Genomic DNA, 19,039 nt, shown 5'->3' with positions numbered 1-19,039 from the left:
CTCATTCGCTTTTGTCTCTGCTACAGTCCACATGCACCTCTGAGCCACGTTGACTTTTCATTGTTCTTTGCGGTTCCGGCTGCTTTTCTATATGTAATCCACCAAGTCACCCAACCATGGTAGTAGCGGGGTTGTGTACAAAGGGCAGGGATGTAATCAGTGTGAGCGTATGACCCGCAGTTACTGGGAATTCCTCGTTCATGGGGAACAATTGCAAGCCCCGGTCTCCATCACGAATGGGGTTCAACGGCTTACCCACGCCTTTCGGCGCCGGGTAGACACACGTTGATCCATTCAGTGTAGCACGCGTGCAGTACTGGACATCCAAGGGCATCACAGACCTGTTAATGCTCAATCTCACGTGGCTGAAAGCCACTTGTCCCTCTAAGAAGTTGGACGCCGACCGCTGTTGGGTCGTGTAACTATTTAGCAGGCGTGAGTCTTGTTCGTTTTCGGAATTAACCAGACAAATCACTCCACCAACTAAGAACGGCCATGCACCACCACCCACAGAATCGAGAAAGAGTTATCAATCTGTCAATCCTCTCCGTGTCCGGGCTGGATGAGTTTTCCCGTGTTGAGTCAAATTAAGCGAAAGGCTCTACACCTGGTGGTGCCCTTCCGTCAATTCCTTTAAGTTTCAGCTTTGCACCCGTACTCCCCCCGGAACCCAAAGACTTTGGTTACCAGGTTGGCTGCCCGGCGGGTCATGGGAATGACGCCGCCGGATCGCCAGTTGGCATCGTTTATGTTCGGAACCACGATGGTATGTGACCATCTTCGAACCTCCGACTTTCATTCTTGATTAATGAAAACATTCTTGGCAAATGCTTTCGCTCTTGCTCGAATTGTTTGTGGGCGTGGCTCTGTCATGCATGTGCCATGGTCTGCCACTTAGTGAATTGTTGGTGGACTCGGCACTGTGAGTTGGCGGCCTATCCCATGGTCTTAGAGTTGGAGGGCCTGTCTCTGTGAGTTTGCGGGCGTGGCTATATCATGCATATCCCATGGTTGTCTTGCCTGTTCTGTCGGCTTAGTGAATTATATATATAGATTGAAAGAGCCAAACCCTTTAAGTTAATGTTAATGGTAAATATTCTTTAAGCTTGACCTTGAATATAATCTAGCTTAATATAGATAATGGAAGATTCAGTTTAACTCCCTATACGTTTTAGAAAATGGAATGTTCATAATCTTAACTCTGTGTGACAGTAGAAAAGCCCAATGGGGGACATGGTTGGTAACCGAGGAGAACCCACACCTAGGAGGTAATACTTCAACTGGGTGACAGCCCATTTGATCGTCAGGGCGTCTCGTTCCACTGCCGTATACCTGCTTTCCTGATCCGTCAGTTTCCAGTTTAGGTACATAATGGGGTGTTCAACACCATCAATGCTCTGGCTCAGCACAGCACCAAGACCTGTGTCCAAAGCACTGATCTGGAAAATGAAAAGCAGAGAAAAGTTAGGAGCCCTTAGTACTGGTCCTGATGTTAGGGTTAGCTTGAGGTCATGAAATACAATGTCTGCTTTTTCATCTCATACCACATTTTTCGGGGCCTTTTTCTTTAAGTCTGTCAATGGTGTTGAGCTGTCTGAGAAGCAAAGAACAAACAGATGGTAGAACCCTGCCAATCTGAGAAAACCTTGGACTTTCCTCTTGGTCATCAGACTGGGCCATTTCAATGTGGCGTTTACCTTTGAACGCTGTGGCATAACCAAACCCTTGCCCACCAGGTAGCCAAAATATTTGGCTTTGTTTACCTCAAAGAAGCATTTCTTTGGGTTAATTCCGAGACCTGCCTTACCAAGTGTATGGAGTACAGCTCGTACATGAACTAGGTGTTCCTTCCATGTGCTGTGTCATCCAGGTAAGCAGCATTATAGGCAATGTGGGGATGAAAGCACTTTATCCACCAGACGTTGGAAGGTTGCTGGTGCCCTGTGCAATCGAAAAGTAACAACACAATGTGCCAAGCATCGGGTAAATGTTGAATTGTGAAACCTAATTAAGCTGGCAGAAGTCATTGCAAAACCTCTAACTCACATCATGCTTAGGAACCAAGAATATAGGACTAGACCAGGGACTGTGACTCTCCTCTATTACTCCTAAGTTAAGCATGTGCTTGATTTTTACTTCCACTTCTGCTTGTTTTGCCTCGGGAAGTCTATACAAGTATACTCTGATCACTACCCCATGTTCTGTCACAATGTCATGTGCAACCAGAGAGGTCCGCCCATGTGTCTTGCTTACCACATCTGAGAAAAACAGGATGACTAAGTCTAGCTTCTGTCACTGTTTGGTGGTCAAATTGGGACCAAAGTTAAGAATGTTTTTTTGACTGAAGAAGGAATGGGGCTTTCTGGAGGAGGGATCGGTATCCCTGTCCTTCCGTTGTTTCAGCAAGTTCGTGTGATAAACCCATTTGCTTGACTGACGGTTCATTTGTTTAAACAAATAGTTGACGAGCCCTTTCTTTGATTTAACTTCATAAGCAACTTGCCAACATACCAATAATTTGGAATGTGAGGTGGGAACAAGAACCATGACCTGATCCCCCCGGGCAGAACTCCTGAAGAGTCCTGCTATGGTTACAATAATGGGCCTATGCTCATTGTTCCTTGTATATGTGTTCTTTCAGAATAGTCTGAATCTTAGTGAATCGATTATGTAATTGCCAATATACTCCAATATGTTTCCCATCCTTCCTTTACAATATCCAATATGCCCCAGAGTTGTCACCCATATAATAATTCAAATGGGGAGAAGCCCATGGAGGCTTGGGGAACTTCCTGGTAGGCAAATAACACGAGGGGAAGCAACTAGCCACAGTTTCTTCCTCTGCGCCTTGCCCTTTACAAATGGTGCCAGTATGTTAGCCCACTCCACTTGCACCCAGTGATGTCTGGTGGCTGTACATTCAAAAATCAGAAAAATAGGTTTCAATGTCTCTCTTGAGGAGTAGTACTAATACGTGGGACGGGGCCTGCATCTGTTCCTGTCTGACAGCTATACTTGCTTCAGTCAATGCCTCTGACGCAGTAAGTTAGGTGCGGTACTCCTCCATCTGGACCTTGAGCCGTTTTCTTATAAAAAGTGTAACATTTTTATACATACAGTATGTATTTCCTTATCTCCTACATATTTGCATACATTTAAATTTTGTTTAAGTTCATACTCTGAACCCAAGATTAAAATATCATTGTTGCTGTTTTCTGTGACGCACTGAATGCATCACCTGGCTGTCTTCTCAACATTATGCAAGGCTACGGCCACATAGTGCCTGTAAATGAGCTCACTCCTCACTGTGTGCCAGGGGATTGTAAAACACAAAGAAGTGTGCTGGATTTTGCCTGGCATGGCCACTTGGCATAAGGCACACCTGGGTGCCAGCTCATATCTCCATTTCCATACTGTGCAGCTCAATTATTTTGTCTGCCTTGCTTCTTGTCTGCAATTTAGTGTATTAGGTAAAAAAATCAATTTGGCTATCTTGTTTTTAAATGAGATTTGTGAGCTGTGTTGGCTTTTATCTGTGTTAGAAACTGCAGAAGAAGGTCAGGTTGAGAATATCAGCTATCATATTAAAGCCCATTAACCTGTTTTTTGGTATTGTTTCCATTTTTAACAGGCTGATCAATCAGTAGCAGACAAGTCTGGTTTCCTTCAACTTATCTTTTTATTTTATATAGCCCTGAACATGTTGATTAACAAAGCCAGTAAAGACATTTTGTAGTTCATAGTTCGGTCAAAGACATGCAGGTTAGGTGCATTGGTGATCCTAAATTGTCCCTTGTGTGTGCTTAGTGTGTGGTTGTGGGTGTGTGTGTGCCCTGCGGTGGGCTGGCGCCTTACCCAGGGTTTGTTCCTGCCTTGCGCCCTGTGTTGGCTGGGATTGGCTCCAGCAGACCCCCATGACCTTGTGTTAGGATATAGTGGGATGGATAATGACTGACTAGTTTGGTCATCTGTAGACTTCATAGTTTATTTGTCAACCTTTGATATCATAAAGCTCCTTCACTCTCAACTGAGCAAATGCTTTGTACATTGTAAATGTATTGGACACCTGGGAAAAAGAATTCAAGCTTGTATGCAAAGTCCAATGAGATGGAGTAGGTCTCGATCCTTGTGCCATGGTCTATAATACCTGGCTTGAGGTATGATGAGCTGATAAAAAAATGGTAGCTGTAAGATGTGTGCTTTTAGGCAACGGGATAACAGTGTAATCAGGTAGACTGTTTGTGTGTCATGGGTAATGGAATCTCTTATAATTATGGCTGTGGCAATGGTATGCATTTACTGTAAGTTTACTGCTGGGGAATCCTTACCTGATTACTTACTTAGTAAACGTCCTGACTATGAAATGGTTCTACATGTAATTTTTTTGTTTTTTTTGTAAAAGATGTTAGAATGTCACAGTTGGGGTTCAGACTGTACTGGGTGACACCAATAGTGGGGGTGACTGTCTTTAAAAGTTTTGTCCATTTTATTCTGACACCCCTCACCCCATGTGTCCAAAGGCTGAAATCAAGAAAGGGGCATGACTAAATGACTCTATGCAACGGTCGAGTCTGTGTGCGCCATTATAATGAGAGAATTACTGTGCCAGATTAAACAGCTTGGGTGTCCATGCCCTGCCTTGCTTAAAGTATAATCAGCTCTCCTGTAAGGAGGTCTATTCCTCAAGTCTCTCAGGGGCCTGTGGGGTTCTTAATCCAGCCTTGGTTAATGCACTGGGTGACACCAACCTTTGTGACGCCACTGTGTAGAAGTTATTATCACTAATTGGCTCTGAAATTGTTTTTATTAGGGATAACACAATGCATATACACTGACTGGTTTGCTAAATAATGGTGAATGATAGGAGATTTTGATACTGTATATAAAATTTAATCAAGTTTCCTTGGTTGTACAGCTGTCTAGAAATGGTAATTTACTATGAAATGTTGTACTTAAAATAAAGCAACTACTGATCAAGTTTACTTGGTGCAGGCTATCTAGAAATGTAGTAGATGGTATATAATATAAACTAGATAATTTAAAGTTGTTTGGCAATTACTAGGAAAAACACTGGCAGGGTATGAAATAAACTTTGATTGGTCAGATTTATATGGTGAAAAGGCCCATTGTGAAAGGAAATTTATGAAATAAATAATGATATATCAAATTTACTTGAAAAAATGATTGCAGTGAATGGTTCTATATGGCACAATCACATTTATATTGAGTTAGTCATTGTTATGGAGTATAATAGCTAAAATAAGTACTGACGGACTGAATTTGCTGGGTGATGGTAAATGCAGTGACAGGTGCTTTATGAAAGCAGCATTAATCGTGTTTGGTTGGTTCTGTATTAGATGATGAAATTCATTTCTTTTCTGCTTTATAAAGAAGCACTTAATGCAAACAGGCTTTGGCAAAATTTCATTGGTTGTTTTCAAATATGCCTTTTGGTTTAATGGTGAGATAATTTAATTTGCATTAGTTTGTGTAGTCTTGTAAGTTTGTAATCTGGGTGATAAAGAACTTGGTTAAAACATAAATCTGCATATATTGTTTAAATATATACAGTAAATAAACATACACTACTTCTACAGCAGTGTGCAAAAGTCTTAGGTTATCCTTGAAAATTATTTTTAATGTCAGGAAAAGTTAGGGTTTATTTGCTGTAGAAAATACTATATAACATTAAAATAAACACAAATCAGCATTGATGCAATAGAAGCTACAAGAATTCCTCATTTAGTAGATGACCAGTTATCCCCTTGCCATTCATCAACTCTTATTCTCCAGGCATATCAATTCATGGGGCACGTATTGCTAAAATTGGGAGTACCACCTCTCAGCAGGACTGCAGTCTTCATGGTGGCATGATATGAATCTTTGTTTCCGTGATCTATAAATTTACTCTTGTCAAAACCACATAAGAGCTGGTCCTCAGTCGAAGCCTCTGCCTATTGGTTGCAACCACTTTTTCTATGTATATCATTTATTTAATATTAATTTATTAGTCTACAGGTATAATAAGTACAATATATAAACTGATAAAATGCAACAAACCACCTGCCTAACATTGTGCAGGTTCCCCTTGCGCCACCAAAACAGCTCTGATCTTTCGAGGCGTGGACTCCACAAGTGTGTCTTTTTAAGTCCCGGAAGTTGTAAGTCAGGGCCTCCATGGATCTGACTTGTTTTTCTAGCATATCCCACATATGCTCGATTTGATTAAATTCTGGAGAATTTAGAGGCCAAGTTAGCACCTTGAACTCCATGTCATATTTCTCAAACCATTCCCAAACTATTTTTGCAGTGTGTCATGTTGCATTATCCTGGTTATTGAGGTCTCTGCCATCAAGGAATACTTTTGGCATGAAGTGGTGTACATGTTCTGTAACAATCTATAGGTAGGTGGTACTTGTTAAAGTAACATTTACATGAACACCAGGATCCAAAGTTTCCCAGCAGAACATTGCCCATTGTAGGTACTTTTTGAGACAGACAGGAGTCAGCGTGGGCACTATGACTGGTGTGCAGCTACTGTACATAGCCCTTGTGCATCATGTTGCGATGCACTGTGTGTTCTGACACCTTTCTCTCACCAGCTTCAAGGTTTCTGTGGGATCAGACAACACAGGCTAGGATTCACTTTGTCATACACATCAATATGCTTTGGGAGCCCATTACCCTGTTGCTGGAACACGTTTGGTAGATACTAACAGCTGTGTAATGGGAACACCACTCAAGACCTGCCATCTTGGAGCTGATCTGACCCAGTCATCTAGTCATCACAATTTGGCCCTTGTCATACAGTATAGTATATATATAAATATATATATATATATATATATATATATATATATATATATATATATATATATATATATATATATATATATATATATAATTTTGACTCTGTACACCACCACAGTGGATTTGAAATAAAGCAATCAAGATGTATTTGAAGTGTAAATTTTCAGGTTTAACTTAAGTGGTTTACCAACAATATCATATGAACCATTTAGGACTGAATTTAGGAATTTTTATACATGGCCCCCCTATTTTCAGGGGCTCAAAAGTATTTGGACAAAGTAACATAATCATAAATATAATTGTCATTTTCAATATTTGTTTGTAGAGAAAAGCCAAGCAAAATGACACCTTTTATTGACTAACTAAAAAGATTACAATATGGAAGCTTTCGAGGCAACTCAGGCCCCTTCTTCAGGCAAGATTCATAATGGCTAACACGGTACAACACCCTAGTACTACAAATATTTGTTTGAAAATCCTTTCCAGTCAATGACTGCCTGATGTCTGGAACCCATGGCCTTCTCCATGTGCTGAGTTTCCACTCTAGTGATGCTCTGCCAGACCTTTGCTGCAGCTGTCTTCAGTTGCTGCTTGTTTGTTGGACATTCCACCATCAGTTTTGTCTTCACGAAGTGAAATGCACGTCCATTTGGGTTGAGATCAGTTGACTGACTTGGCCTTTGAAGAATATTCCACATCTTTGGGGTTGAAAAGCACTTGGTTTGCTTTCGCAGTATGTTTTGGCTCATTGTCCATCTGCACTGTGAAGTGTTGTCCTATCTGTTTTGCAGCATTTGGCTGAACTTCAGAATTGTATAGTCATATACACTTCAGAATTCATCCTGTTACTTCTGCCAGCAGTCATATTATCAATAAACACAAGTGATCAGCTTTCACTGGCAGTCAGTTATGCCCATGCCTTAACACTGTATACACTATGTTTCACAGATGATGTGGTATTCATCGGATCATAAGCCATTTCTTCTTTTCTCCATTACTCTTCTCTTTCCAACTTTCTGGTACATATTGATCTTATTTTCGTTTGTCCAAAGAAAATAGTTCCAGAACTGGACAGGCTTTTAAAACTGCTCCAGAACTGCTCTTGAGGTTTACCAGTGGTTTGCACTTTGTGATAAACCCTCTGTCTTTACATTCATGATGTTTTCTTGATTGTAGACTTTGTCAATGATAGATCTACCTCCCAGAGAGTGTTTTTGATTTGGCTAAATGTTGTGAAGGGGTCTTTCATCACCAAAAAATAGAATTCTGCAATCATCCAGAACAGTTGTCTTCCATGATTGTCCAAGCCGTGTGGAATTGCTGAGCTCACCGGTACATTCCTTCTTCTTAATAATGTTCCACATGTTTTATCTGACCACTATCTCTCTTTATCCATCCATCCATCCATTATCTCTCTAAAGGGTTTGTTTTATTTTCTCAGCCTTTACTTGCTTGAACAGCTCTTTGGACCTCACATTGAGAGTTCACAGCTTGCAAATGCAAATTCCACACTTAGAATCAGTTCCAAACCTTTTACCTGCAAAATAGTTAATGAAATAAAGAGGGACCTGCTCCCACCTGGCTAGGGAACAGGAAGTCAATCAAATGTCCAAATACTTTTGAGCCCCTGAAAATAGAGAGACAATGTATAATGTTATATATTTATGTTATATTTTTGAATTTTACCATTTTTGGTGGTTGCCTCATGTGCCTTGAGTTCACCACAGTTTGTTCCAGTTTCCAGGATAACCTTTCCTGTTGTTGTGGGTGTGGCCTCCAGGTTCGCCACCTGCTGGTAATTGCCGCAGTGAATTTAAATAGCTGCCCACTTTACCAAGCCACTATCTGAGCTGCAGATAAACTAAAAACCTTTGCAAATATTTTTTGCTTTATAAATTGATTTCTTGGGTTCCTGAATTTTTTTCATAAATATTTTTATCCTTCTGACTTCAATTTTGTCTTGCTTTTTGCCTTCATTGTGTACATAAAATGTGTTAAAATGCTGCAGTGATTTTGTCATGACATGTTTGCATTTCCAATTAGATGGTAATGTTATATAGATATTCGTTTAGACTTGCCATCAAAAGATAGATGTCGTGCAGCCTCATCTGTGCATCTACTGGTGTTGTTTGGCAGATTTGTTGATTCAGATGTGACACACATTATATCTAATATATTACTTTTAAGAGACTTTTAGACTGTAGACTGGATTGGTTTTGTATTGTGACAATCAGTTACCTTGCTAATTGTTCCCACCCAGTTTTAAGGAAAACTCACTCATGGTTGCCTCCAGACACATATATTAAACATCTGGCTTTAGCAATGTGTACTGTATATATATATATATATATATATATATATATATATATATATATATATATATATAAAGTGAGATAATGAGTCTCAACACACTGAAAAAAGGTTTGGGGCAGCTACCCATATATTGTTCCTGGCTGCAAAAGACTTAAATTGTACAGAAGGGTGTTGCTCCTTCCCAGAATGAACTGACTTAGTTTGGCAAGATGGAGGATTTATAGTCTGTAACCCGGAAGTGACTCCAGTCTGGGTGCCGGAACCGGAAGTGACGTCAGTCTGGGTGTCGGAACAGGAAGTGACATCAGATCAGGCAGGTTTTCCCGTGTTTGATCTGCAGAAATAACAGAAATAGGTTTAGAGCACCCTGCACCCCCTGGCCCGGTGGGTAATCAACTCCACTTGGTCCATTCAGCTCGCTCCTAGTCGCACGTGTGTGACATAACCCCCCCCCCCCACCCCCCCAGCCCAGACCCATCAGGTCGGACGTACCTGTTCGTGAGGTCGTGGCAACGGTAAAGGGCATCAGCATTGGCCTGCAGCAGACCTTGACGATAAACTACCAAAAACTTGTAAGGCTGTAGGTCCAAAAACCACCTCGTGACTCATGGATTTGAATCCCTATGTAACGCCATCCACTGCAACGGTGCATGGTCAGTCACCAGGGTGAATTCCCAACCCAGGAGGTAGTACCTCAGCTGTGTAATCGCCCATTTAATCACCAAAGCCTCCTGCTCCACTGCCGCATACCTGGTCTCTCGGTCCAACAGTTTCCGACTCAGGTACATAATGGGGTGTTCCACTCCATCTATGCTTTGGCTCAGCACGGCACCAAGACCTGTGTCCGAAGCATTCGTCTGGAGAATGAAAGGCAAAGTAAAATCAGGTGCTTTCAGAATAGGAGCTGACGTAAGGGCCTGCTTAAGGTCACTAAATGCAGCGTCAGTATCATCATCCCAAACCACGTGATTAGGTTTCCCCTTCTTTGTCAGGTTTGTCAAGGGCATTGCTCTCTTGGAAAACCGGGGTACAAACCGGTCATAGTAACCCGATAAGTCGAGAAATGCTTGTACCTGCCGCTTGGTTATCGGATGGGGCCAGTTCACTGTGGCATCTATTTTGGAGCATTGTGGCTTGACCATACCCCAGCCCACTAGGTAACCTAAATATTTGGCTTCGACCAACCCAAAATAGCATTTCTTTGGATTAATACGAATTCCGGCATTCGCTAGTGTCCATAATACAGCATAAACCTACAGTAGGTGTTCTTTCCAGGTGCTGGAATAGATGACAACGTCATCCAAGCACTATATGAATTATGGGGTCGGAGCACTTTGTCCACCAGATGTTGGAAGGTAGCGGGTGCCCCATGTAATCTGAATGGAAGTACACGATACTGCCAATGTCTGCTAGGAGTGCTAAACGCAGTCTTTTCCTTTGCAGAATCCGTTAAGGGAACCTGCCAGTACCCCTTAGTCATATCAAGAGTAGTCAAAAATTTGGCATGTCCTAGCCACTTAAGAAGGTCATCCACTCGCGGCATTGGATAGGCATCGAATTGGGAGACTTGGTTAAGCCGACAGAAGTCATTGCAAAACCTCCAACTTCCATCCGACTTTTTGACCAATATGATGGGGCTGGACCAGGGACAAAAACTTTCCTCTATCACACCTAGATCCAGCATTTGTTTGATCTCCAACTCCACTTCTGACTTTTTTGCTTCGGGAATCCAATATGGGCATTCTCTGACTATAACCCCTGTTTTGTTACTATGTCATGCGCAACCAGGGAGGTTCGTCCAGGATTTTCGCTCACTACATCTGGGACAGACAGGATAGCTGCTTCAAGCTCCTGTCACTGTTGGCGAGTCAAATCATCACCGAAGTTAAGGTGTAATTTATGAGCGAAGAGTGAGCAGGGCTGTCCGAAGGAAGGATCGGGATCCCTTTCCTTCCACGGTTTCAGCAAATTGACATGATAAATCTGCTCTTTAGGTCAACGATTAGGTTGGATAATTAAATAGTCGACCATACCCTTCCTCTCCTTAACTTCATATGGGCCTTGCCAATGAGCCAGTAATATGGAATGTGAGGTAGGAACCAATACCATGACTCGGCTTGTGGTATTTCCCAGTATGCAAAAAGGATGGGGGGGGGAGCTGATCCCAGTTTCTTCCGTCCTCATTGACTACCTTACGTAGCATCTGTTTGAGAGTTTGGTTAAACCTCTCAACTACACCATCTGTTTGAGGATGATATACAGAGGTCTTTAAATGGTTTATTTTCAGTAACTTAGCAGTTTCCTTAAAACATCTCAGAGGTAAATGGAGTCCCTTGATCCGTTAGGATTTCTTTAGGGATTCCAACTTGCGCAAATACTCCTACCAACTCCCGTGCGATATTTTTGGAAGTGGCTGAGCATAATGGAACAGCTTCAGGATATCGGGTGGCATAATCCACCAGGACCATTATATATTTATGTCCTCTGGCTGAAGGCTCTAGGGGTCCCACCAGATCAACCCCGATACGTTCAAAAGGGACATCAACTAGGGGTAAAAGGAGCACGGTCCCTTCTAGGAATCTGCAGTAATTGATATTCTGGACAGGACATGCAAAAGCGGTGGACCTCCTCATTAATCCCAGGCCAAAAAAATCGGAGCTTGATTCGCTCTAAAGTTTTCTCAGGACCCAGATGGGCTCCCAGGAGGTGGGTATGAGCTAGTTCACAGACTTGTCACCGGTAAATCCGTGGAACTAAGAGCAGTGACCTCACCCCTCCTTCATGATCTGCCACCCGATATAAAAGGTCATTATTTAATACAAAGTGGGGACCTTGTGACATGGGATGTGTGGTGCGCTGGCCATCTACTAAGACCACTGCATTTTTCATAAATTTAAGGGAGTCATCATTCCATTGCTCCCTTTTAAATGAAGCCGGTGTCTGCCTAAACTGAAACTGCAGACGACTGAGGGGATCAGACTCGACTTCAAGGGGCGTGGATTCAGATTGAGCCGGCGCAGCGTTTGGGGATGACGTATTGCTCTGCGACGGTCCGGCTGTTTCCACGTCATTCTCTAAGGCCACATTCTGTTCCCCTACCGGCTGTGTACACGGCGTGGAGGTACAGTAGCTGAGGACACAGAATCGGCATCCATAACAAGACCTACTGTTTTAGTAGGGATAGCGAGTGTTATGCCGCAGTTTGTATCTGACCAATCTCTAACAAATATCAAGGGAAATGGAGGATTGTCGTGCACCGCCACCATTATTTTCATTATAATGCCATTTTGGCAGATGTAACAGAAGGCGGACTCGTATGACCGGACGTCCCCATGAATACAGGTTAGACGGGTCTTTATTTTTAACGTTTGTCGCGGCAACACTAAATGGCGAGCAACAATGGTAATGTTACTGCCAGAGTCAAATAAAGATGCTACTTTAAAGCCATTGACCAGCGCTTCTCCCGTATGAGAAAAGGCCAGAGGATTAGTAGGAGCACTCTGCTCCCTGCTCTGAGTTTCTCCGCAGACCCTCGTGTCATCTCGCGAAGCCCTCCGCCGTGCATCAGAGTTTTCAAAAGCATGTTCCGCAATGTAAGAGTAAGACTCTAATTTAGTGGCACAACTCCCTCTGGGTTCACAGGGATTCCGTTCTGGTAGGTTTCCTCCCACAAGGTGTTAATGATCCCCACAAGAGTGACCATGTTATTATAAGAAAGTCCCAAGGTCAGCTGGGCGAGTTTAGTGGGTAGGCCATTTATTATTATTGCACAGGCCACCTTTTCCACAATCCCTCGGGCATTTTTATTATATGGCCGTAGCCAACACCTGACTTTCTGCCATAGTGTCATGGCATGTTCTTGGAGGGATTCCTCTGGGTTGTATTCCCAATTCATTATCTCCTTCACCTGCTGACCCAGGGCACCCCCACCTTTCTCAAAGATTTGTTTCTTTGTGGGGTGCTTTGGGTTGGTCCCCATCCTTGGGAGCCCATAATAGGTCTCCACCGTGTTCCTTTCAGAACCTGGCCCTTGTCTGTAGGTCTTCTGCCTACGCTCCCAGGCTCTCTTTAAGGAGAGGCATTCTGACAAAGGCTACATATTAATGATACAAAAGGGGAAAGTAGAGCAATATATTACTCTACCAAGACAAAACAATGGCTCAGCTTTAAAAGTTGTAAATATTATCCGACAAGCATAGTACTTGGTAAGGGTGCTGCTGTTCCCGCACAGGACTTTTTAGAAGTGAGCTTGTTTCTTTGCACAGATGCTGGGGACAGACGTCAGGAAAGCCATTTATAAAAATATATATATATATATATAAAACAGAAACATACATATACACTATAGCTCTGCACCATACTTTCTAGTGTCAGCTCAGTATTCATGGTCATTATATTATTCTTTGACATAACTCCCTATCTTTAGAAAGATGGCTCACTTTGCCATGCTAGAATACTGATAGTGTGACTGCAGCAGGTCTGCCCTTTCTATAGGCTCTCCTGCAGCTTACTCTGAAGCTGCTCACTTGAATGCTGCTGCTAGCTCTGCAATGAAGTCATCCCGAGGCAGATGCAACTTTTCAGGACTATTACAGCCCAAACATGCATACACAACATATATAGATATGTAGATATATATAAATTGTCACGCTTAGGTCACAGAATTGCACAGAAACACAGGAGATTTTGCAGACAGGAACTTTATTCAAACACTTCAAACAAACATTTGTCTCTTTCAGAAGTAAAATTAACTCCATATGTAAACAGAGGGGACAGTTCCGACTCTCGATTAAAAGAATAGACAAACATCTTCCTCTTCAAAGGGGTGCATGTCGGGAGCAGGACCCCCAACAGGAGTAGAGGATGTCAGGGGTGGAGAGAGAGATAAATCAATGAGCAAAAAGGACAGATGCTGTACAGACTTTTAAATATACAAAGTGGTGCACGAGAAGCATATTACGCGACACAGCAGCAGCCCAGAATCTAACGGAGCAAAGAGGAGGCAAACTGTATTTGTTCCCATTGCAACAGAGTTCAATAGGGGGCCTCGGAGGACCGACCCCATCCTCCAGGGGTGTGCAGAGCCCCCTTCTTCACAAGATATAGGTAAAAATACCTAAAGACTACTACTCTGCTTCGTTCTCTTCACTTGCTTCCTGTTGCTGTAAGTATCCAATTTAAAACTCTTGTGTTGGACTGTGATTTTCTGAACAGTTCTGTTCCTCAATATCTCCAGTCTTTGGTTTCACCATATGTCCTTTCAAGAAGTCACCATTCTGCCTCTGCCTGTCTGCTGACCATCCCTTCTCTTGCCAGATGTGCCAAAACTGGTCAATGCTTCCCCGTTCTTGCTCCAAAGAAGTCACATGATCTCCCTTTGGCTATTCAAACTGCACCCAATTTACATATGTTTACGAGTTGTTTGAAAATGCACATTTTCATTGAATATTTTGAAACTGCTTAGTGTCTCATCTGTTGGATGGCTGCTGCGCTGACGAAGAGCTTAGGATACTGATTTTCTTCTCGGTCTAGCTGCAGGTATAATTGTACAGTTGTATTTGTACTCCTTCTAACCTGTTGTTTTGTCTTGTTTTCTGTTGCTTTTGTAGATTGTACCTTCTAATTGGTCTTGTATGTATTATAATCTAATGTGTAAGATGCCTTGGATGAAGGCATCTGCTAAGTTATTAATCATAAGAAGAAAAAGAAGAAAAATAATAAAAAACATAAACTTGAATCCCTTGCCAGGGAATTTTTCTTGCAGCTGCGTGAGATATTCCCCTGTACTCGGGTCTTCCTCTTGAATTTCAAAGATGGCCATGTTGAGACTCTAAACTGCGTGTTTGTGTGTGCATAGGTCTGACCTGGGATACTGTGGTGCCCTATTTGAGATTGTTCTCTTACTTCTAATAGTATCATGGAGCGACACTGTCTTCTCAAAACCATGACTGAAAGAGCTAGAAAATGGATGAATATACACATACATAGTATATATTGATATATAATGTAAACGAAATAAACATTGATTGATCAAATGTAATTGGTGACATTACATGCTGCTATAGGTTTCATTAAAAACAAGCTCTCAATAGTTTTGGTGGTTTATTGCACCCGCTATGTGAAATAAAGATTGATTAAATTGTGCTTGGTGCTCTCTGTAAAAAATAAGCGTTAATGAGTTGTATTACCCCGCTGTTCAACTTGAAACGTGCGATGTGAAATAAATATTCAGCAATTTCAGTTACTGATAATGCATGCTTTCAAAGCCTCTAAGTCAAATAAAAATTAATTACTGAATGATAGATTGTCAAGGCAAACCACACAAAGATGGTTTTACCACTTATGTGATCAAAGCCATCTTTCTAGAATGATGAACATTAAAACGTGGTATACCGTTTGTTCAAAGGCGTAAGACAATTAGAAGTCAGAGAAATCTCATAAGTCCTGTGTGAAGAGCTGAAGGAATCACGTTTTGAAAACGATCCTGTTGGTCCTGGGTGTATCAGATTGTATAATTTCTTTAGCTTTGATTGTATATACACTGCATTAATGTTTAGCATGCTCCAGTTTGTTAGATAAGGCTCTATTTTGATAGGTCAGGTTAGGTTGGGGAGCATGCACTGGGACAGCATATTGCTGTACCCACCACATGACAAAACAACTCAGTATCCTGGTTGGCAACCCCCCAGGCAGACACGCAGTCCAGTTCCACCCTCTGGAAATGACCATCAGTCTGCTGCAGCCAGGTGTTACGTGGGCGTCCCCTTGGCCTGATCCAGCCACTCAGGTCCTCAACAGTGAGGATTCCGAAAGCAGGACCATCCTTGGGGAATTGCGCCACATGGCCATAGTGCCATAACTGACGGTCCCTCACAATGCAGGTAATGTGCCTCATTCAGGATTTCATTAGCAACCGCTCATTCGACACAAAGTCAAACCAGCAGTACCCAAGGATTCTCTGAAGAGACACGTCCATGTCTCACAACCATAAAGCAAGACAGGAAGCACTGGGACTCTAAAGTCTTGGACCTTCGTCCTTTTACATAGATATTGGGAGTTCCACACACTCCTTTCCAGCGACCTAATGACCCCCCATGCTCTCCCAATCCATCTACTGACTTCATAGGAAGAGTCACCAGAGACACGAATGTCACTGCTGAAGTAAGTAAACCTCTCGACAAGGTCAACACTCACTCTGCAGACAGACACCCTGCTGATGGTTGTGCCTTATAAAATATGCTCATTTATTATTAAAAAAAGGCACAGCACTGTCAGCATCCTGGATACACATACCACATGTTTCTACAGGTCCATGGATAAGGCTGATTTACTCATCCAATGGCAAAATCAATGCAAGATGCTTCCTTTTTCTTCTTCAGGCTTCAGGTGGCCATTGGAAATGATATTATGTTATGTTGATCTGGCTGACGTTCTTTGTGAAATATTCTGACATTCTCAGCTATTTGATGGAAATATTTTCCAGAAACAATGAGCTCAGTGGGAAAACTCTCCATTAGTGGTTGTATCCTCAAAACCTTCACATTAAATGTAACCTCAAGATTGAAGTAAAATTTATCTCAGTTTGAGTATCTCTTTACAATGTCCACTTTGATTGTTCTTTACCTAATTCAGCGTGTCTGTAATTTTGAAGAAAAAGAAAGGAGTCCATCAAACAGTATAGCGGCATTGTCCCAGGTAAAGCAAGGAAGTCCTTGGTTACTGACCTATGTCATGGAATGTTTCCACAGTTATCGTCTGCTTTGTTGATATGTTGGTTGTCCTCAGTGTCTGGCCTGGAGAGCATACTTTTGGTTGGGTATTGCACTTCTTAATGTACTGTGGTGTGTAGATGGAGTACCCTAATGAGGTTTAAGGGATTAATTTTGATAGGAAAGTCTGGTTTTGGATGTACATGTAGCTTGTCTTGTGTGATGCACCACAGTGAAATGATGTAGATTCATTTTTCTTTCAGGCAATCAGTCTTGGATTTTCTTTCATTTAGATCACAGCAGGACAAAAATATAGGCCATTCGAAAGGCTCAGTGAGCAGGCAGAGAGAGGATAGCTGAGTCAAGACCATACAAAACCTCATAGTGCCTTATGAGAAGCCCCAAATATCTAGAATTGTGAAGAGTTTAGGCTTAAATGATGTCCCATTGTTTCCTGCAGTCCACATGATTAGGGGGTCATTGATATTTTGGACTGCGTTGCCATCTGCAACGTTTCTTCTCATTCTGCCTGTTTTTCTCCCTCACAAGACCCTCCCTGCCCAAAGTAACATCAACTGTTTGAGCCTTTCCACTTAAATATTGATGAATTTCTACTAACGATTAACACTTCTAGTCATACCTATTCTAGTTACTCTTAAACCATCTATGCATAGCCTTGTTCTCATATGTAGGGAGCACATTTTCTTGGCTCATCTAAGGAGAAGCAGAATTTAATTAATGAGATTCTGGCCAAGCTTGACATTAATAAACCAAAGTAAGGAAACCTGTCAGATGTGAGAGCAATGATTGAAAGAGAGAAGACTGTTCTTCTGCAAAAAAAATTAATCTTTAGCTTCAGCCAAAGCCTATCAGAGAACAGTTATTTCTTCCTGAAAGTGTAACGGCACTGTTATCTGATGATGTGGAGATTTCAAGGTAGACTGCTGAGTGCATGAAGGAGAAAAAAGTATATTCACATTAATAGCTGGCCTATGGACAGGGACTGAGCTCAGTATAAAAGACAGTACAAAAATAAAGCTTAAATGCCAGAAAGATGGAAGGATTATTACTTCTGACTGTATAAGAATGCTCTCTTAAACTGTATGTATTTACAAACATACACAGCACTCTGGACTTGATAAACAACTGAAGTACATAATTGTCCTATGAAAAAGTAAGTACCTCTCTTTTAATCCTTTGGTTTTCCTTATCATTACATACATTTGATAATGATTATCTTGTCCTCACCAGATGCTAAAGTTAGAGCAATATAACCTCAAGTGGCAAACAACATAGGGACAATTTCATCTTTCCATTTTTACTCAACAAAAACTACATTAGATTTTAGACTAGATTAGATAATTATATATATATATATATATATATATATATATATATATATATATATATATATATATATATATATATATATATATATATACTGTACATCCATCCATTATCCGACCCGCTATAACCTAACTACAGGGTCACAGCGGTCTGCTGGAGCCAATCCCAGCCAACACTGGGTGCAAGGCAGGAAACAAACCCTGTGCAGGGCGCCAGCCCACTGCAGGGCTCGTACACACACACACACACACACACATTAGGGACAATTTAGAATCGCCAATGCACCTAACCTGCATGTCTTTGGACTGTGGGATGAAACCGGATCACCCGGAGGAAACCCACACAGACACGGGGAGAACATGCAAACTCCACGCAGGGAGGACCCGGGAAGCGAACCCGGGTCTCCTAACTGCGAGGCAGCAGTGCTACCACTGTGCCACCGTGCTGCCATATATATATATGACAAAGATTGAACTCTTTGATGTGAATGCCAGGCGTCACGTTTGGAGGAAACCAGGCACCGCTCATCACCAGGCCAATACCATCCCTACAGTGAAGCATGGTGGTGGCAGCATCATGCTGTGGGGATGTTTTACTGCGGCAGGGACTGGGAGACTAGTCAGGATAAAGGGAAAGATGACTGCAGCAATGTACAGAGACATGCTGGATGAAAACCTGCTCCAGAGCGCTCTTGACCTCAGACTGGGACAACAGTTCATCTTTCAGCAGGACAACGACCCTAAGCACACAGCCAAGATATCAAAGGAGTGGCTTCAGGACAACTCTATGAATGTCCTTGAGTGGCCCAGCCAGAACCCAGACTTGAATCCGATTGAACATCTCTGGAGAGATCTTAAAAT

The 19,039-nt window shown here is 42.1% G+C and overlaps 1 protein-coding gene across 2 annotated transcripts in view; it reads left to right on the top strand.

Moving 5' to 3' along the window:
• The window catches only part of LOC114648143 (metabotropic glutamate receptor 4-like), a 983,563-nt gene that overhangs the window by 202,094 nt on the left and 762,430 nt on the right, over positions 1-19,039 (top strand). The window lies entirely within an intron of this gene.

The sequence above is a fragment of the Erpetoichthys calabaricus genome, chromosome 3, assembly GCF_900747795.2.
Source record: "Erpetoichthys calabaricus chromosome 3, fErpCal1.3, whole genome shotgun sequence".
In the NCBI taxonomy this organism is placed as follows: Eukaryota; Metazoa; Chordata; class Cladistia; order Polypteriformes; family Polypteridae; genus Erpetoichthys; species Erpetoichthys calabaricus.
The sequence above is the reverse complement of the archived record's forward strand: the minus strand, read 5'-3'. Positions and strand labels throughout refer to the sequence as shown.